Raw genomic sequence first — 4957 nt, 5'->3', positions numbered from 1 at the left:
GAAAGATTATAAGGCTCTGGGCTCCAGCAGGGCTGCCTTGGGTCCCAGATTAGTTGCCACTCTGTGTGCAGTGAGGGCCATTCTACACAGCTCAAGAAGGGCCACTGTGCCATAGGCCCCAGTGTGGCTTTCACACCTGACAGAGTACTTGGCGGAACAGCAGCAGGCTCCCAGCACATGGGGGTGTCACAGGCTGCTGGACAGTGGCCAAGAGGCCAGAGCAAAATGCAGTGGGAGACCTTGTGTCTGAGCGCATGTCAGGTACACTATGTAAGCCACCGAGAAATAACTGCAGGAGGCTTCAAAGCATGCATCTGAATTCCCGAATGAGCGAGTGAGGGCTCAGAGCCGTCGAGACTGAGCGTTAATGGTGTTTTGACTTCATTCGCACCCCGTTGCTGGTGAGGTCTAGAATTTTTAAGTTTTACATATGGTGGAATTATTCTATAGCTATTATTCAACCGAATATAGATCTATATTTATCAACATGGAAAGCGCTCCACAGTCTAGTGGTAAGTGACAGAAGTAGATCACAAGCTGAGCAGAGCAGAAGTCCCCAGTGCTGCTCGGGGACCCCAGCTCTGAGTGCAAAGGGGAAATCTGGTCAGCTGGCTGCTGTGTTCAGGTGGTCAGCTCAACCAGTTCCATTCAGTGACAGGGTTTAAGACATGGTATCCAAAACCGACACAGTAATAGAAAACAGAGTCTTTGGAACATGGAAGTCAAATTCTTAACCTGGAAAGGAATCTTTAATTTTATTAATAAGAACATGAAGGAGAATAAGTATATCCCAAACAGTTGGCTGCTTATGTCAGGAACAGTCGCCTGCTTATGTCTGGAACAGTCGCACCGATGACATTGTGTGGCAGGCACTAGTGGCCAGTCCCGCAGCTGTCCTTCCTCCGTATTATAGACAGAACAGACTGCAGCCGGGCAGCCTGTTCTTCAGGCGCGGCAGGTCCCTCCCCAGCCCTAAGGGGGGGTCTCGATTAGTCTGCACCAGACCCACAGGATAAATCAATCCCTTTGCCAGTAATTGTTTTAGGACAGATCTGCAATGCCGGTCTGCCAAGTTCAGGGAAGTTTTCTCGTTTTTGAAAACAACATCCTCTCCTTGCTTTGGGACCTCGTGAGGATGTGACGCTTGTGACTGCAGCAGCCATCTTGCATCTGTGAGGCTCGTTTCAAAGCAAGAGTCGAAAGAAAGAATGTGAGTCCTTCGTGATGCTTTTGAACCCCTGAAATGACCAGCCCTGAAGCCCCCTCTTTTCAGATCCTTCGTTTCGATTCAGAGGCACATATTTTCACATTTTAGCAGCTAATGTGTATTAAGTGTTTGCTCCCGGCCAGGCATTCTCTAAGCACCTTTTTTTTTTTTTTGAAACCATGTATTGAGATCATGATTGACATACAAAACCGTGATTGACATACAAAAAGCTGTACATATTCGATGGATAAACTTGACTCTAAGCACCTTTATGTGCTGTCTCATTTGACTGTCACAACAGCCCTGTTATTCCCCCATCTTGCCGCCGAGGAAGCCAAGTGCAGAAAGGGAAATGTCATTAGTAAGTGGAAGCATCCAGATCTGAACTCAGACAATCCAGCCTCAAAACCTGTGGTCTTAACCACCGTGCTGGGTTTCCTGAAAAGCTAACACTGTCGACAGTGGAACATTTTGCATGGGTTTTTAAAAAATAGATGAGCTTGAAGAACATGGAGCATTCTATTGACCTCTTCTGCTGTTTTCTGGACATGTGTCTGCTTTCCCAGAAACCCCTGCCCCCTCGCAGCTGTCACACGGCCTTTGTTCATGTTATCTGTTCCCTTTGCCTTGAAATTTCCTTCCCCTCTTCCTCTTCTCTGCTTAGCAAATCCCAGGTCATAATTCAGATACTGCCTCCTCTGCGAGGTCTTACCTAAGACGCTGGGACAGTCCCCGACCTCTTTCCTCAGTGTCCCTGTGGCAGGCCGGTCTGGCACGTGCTCTGCAGCCAGGCCGACCCGGAGTGGGGGCCTGGCTCTGGTGATTCTAGCTGAGGCACCTCGGGCAAATGACTGCCCCTCTCCCGAAGCCTCACTGTCTTACCCGGGACACGAGGAGGCTGCCCATCTGAACCTCTTGGGACTGTCAGGGTGCTCAGGCAGAGCGCCTGGCATGGACCTGGCACCAGGGGAGCACGTAGTACACAGAACTCTCGGCGTGTGAACATACTTCTTTTAATAGCCACTGTTTCACGATTATTTGTTTTCATGTCTGGCTTTTGTACGTGTCTGCCAGCAAGACAAGGATCAGGTGTTCATTCTTCTTTTGTTTTTTAACTCTTTCAATCACCTTTATTGAGGCATAATTTACATACAATAAAGTCCATTCATTTAAAATGTACAGTTCAGTAGTTCAACATGTGTTTACACCTATGTGTCCACAACCCCAGTCACGGTTTAGAACGTCATCACTGCAGAAAGCACCTTCACACCGTTTCGGAGTCAGTCTCCTATCTATCTAGCCTTGGCCCCGGACAGCCACCTGTCTGCTTTCTGTCACTGTGGACTAGTTTGGCCTGTCCTGAAATTTCATACAAACAGATTCATACGGCAGGTACCCTTTGTGTCTGGCTTCTCGGTGTTCCCCGTGTGTGGCTTACGTCAGCAGATCATTTTTATTGCCGACTAGTATTCCATTGTATGAACGTACCACTGTTTGTTCATCCATTCACATATTGGTGGATACTTGGGTCATTTTCAGTTTGGGGCTATTACTAATAAAGATGCTGTGAACGTTTTTGTACAGCTCGTTTTGTGGGCATACGTTTTCATCCTTCTTGGATGAATTCATGAGAAACTGCCAAACCGGTTTGCCAAGTGGATGTGACACTGTACGCAACCCCAGCAACGCACACAGGGTTGCGGTTGCCCTCACCCTCGGCGACACCGATCACGGTCAGTCGTTAATTTGAACCATTCCGGTGGGTGTGCAGAGAAGTACGTGGGTGTCTTGATTTGCATTTCCTTGATGACTTACCGTGTTCAGCATCATTCTATGTGTTCATTGGCCATAGGTATACTTTTCTGTGAAGTGTCTATTAAAAAACCCTTTTTATAAGTCCTCTTCTTGATATCAACTTGTAAAAGTCCTTGATATATTCTGGCTACAGATCCTTTCTCAGATCTTTGCTTGGCAAATATTTTCTCCCAGTCCTAAGAATTTCGATGAAGCCCAGTTAATCTGTTTTTCTTTCACGGTTAGTGCATTTTGTGTTCTACCGAGAGGGCTTTTCTTCCTCCATCGACTCGGCTTCATTGCATCTGTGGCTCCCGTCATTCTGTGCGGTAACCCTTAGGGACTCCGCACCGTCTGAGTTCTGATCTCGTCTCTTCACCCGGTGACACCACTGTGGTCCGCGTGGTTCCCCCACCCCACCTCACAGGCAGGCACTGTCCGAGGCAGACGCGGAGGCAGCCGTGGGGTCACTATTCCATGTGCCGCCCGTTGTCAAGTGTCTGTTTCTTATATTTTGCGCAGTTTTCTGGTTGTTTGCGGCAGGAAGTTGTAATATATTTTGTACCCACAGTAACTGGCCCAGCAGAGTGTTTCTGGAGTGGGGGAGTCTTTCTTAGCACCTCCAGGCACAGTCCCTTTTAGTCTCTTTTGATTGGGAGAACTACGGGGCCCCCAGCGGTCCAGCCCCATCATTTCATTAGACGGTTCTTTTGCCGAAGATGGGCGTTAGTTCTTTATGTCCTCAGTGCCAGCTCACCCGAGTTCAACATATATTTATTAAGTGGGGAAGTCGAGTCCGCAGAAAGAAAGGTCATGTGACCAGGCAGCTGCTCAGCTGGCAGAATTGCAATTCCAAGGCGGGGACTTTCCGTGGCACTAACTGGCAGGGCAGGCACAGTCCCTGTCACCACCGTATCACTCCCAACACACATCTGACAATGCACACTGTAGGCTGCCAGTGCGTGCTTGTTATCAGTTGAATAAATTAAATCATTTCTTTTAATGCTTAAGTCAGCTGGCTTCTGCATGTGGTATTAAATGTGCCAGTGCGTGTGTGTCTGTCTGTGTGCACGTGTGTGCGTGCACGCGTGTGGAGCAGGGAGTGACCATTTCTACCCAGGCTCATAGGTCATGTAGTCTCTCAGTAAATCTTTTTTTGTTTTGATTTTCTCAGCCACCCTCTAGTCTTAGTCCCCACTAGGGGGCGTATGTACCCCACGTAGATGGCCTGTAGTCACTAGGTTCAAGGACTTGTTTCCAGCTTAAGTCAGTAGGTGCCTTTCAAAGCCACTTCCTTGGTCCCCATGCCCTGAGCCTTCCCTGTAAAAAAAAATAAATAAAAAATAAGAAAGAAAGAAACCTTCCTGTTCAAGTTCCCCACCATCCCTCCCCAGGGTCGAAGGAGGCAACAGAGTGGCAGTGGCCGTGGTTGTGAGCGATGACCTCACTGTCACTCCTGACAGCGGCCACTGCTTCCTCCCTGGGAGGGATGACAGACCCTGGAGAGGCAGCTGTCCTCACTCCCCTTGACTGGCAGGCAAGGTCTAGCCTTTCAGGGCCCTGAGTCTGGTCTGCCCTTGAAAGATGAGTTCCTGAGGAGAGCACCTGGGAATAACCCTGGCAGACCCCGCCCAGCCCACCTGCAAAGGTGTCGCCGGGGTGGGGCCCAGTCTCATTCATGTGCCCTGGGAGAGGAGTCACACCTGACTCTGGACTCAGGTCCCCTGTGTCCCAGCAGCTTCACAGCTGTAGTAAGTGTTGCCCGGGTGCGTGCCGGTCCTGGGTTCACTACTAGCTGTGAGTGACCTTGAGCAAAGTCTGTGAACTTCACTCTCCTTATTGGGTAAGTGAGGATAACAATGTTCCTGCCTCATTAACAAGACAGTGCTCACAAAGAAAGCACTTGGCACAGTGCCTAGCACGGAATAAATGTCTGAGACACGTTAGCCATCGTTA

This window comes from Pteropus vampyrus, unplaced genomic scaffold (genome assembly GCF_000151845.1).
Source record: "Pteropus vampyrus isolate Shadow unplaced genomic scaffold, Pvam_2.0 Scaffold72, whole genome shotgun sequence".
NCBI classification, from domain to species: domain Eukaryota; kingdom Metazoa; phylum Chordata; class Mammalia; order Chiroptera; family Pteropodidae; genus Pteropus; species Pteropus vampyrus.
Note: the sequence above shows the minus strand (reverse complement) of the source record.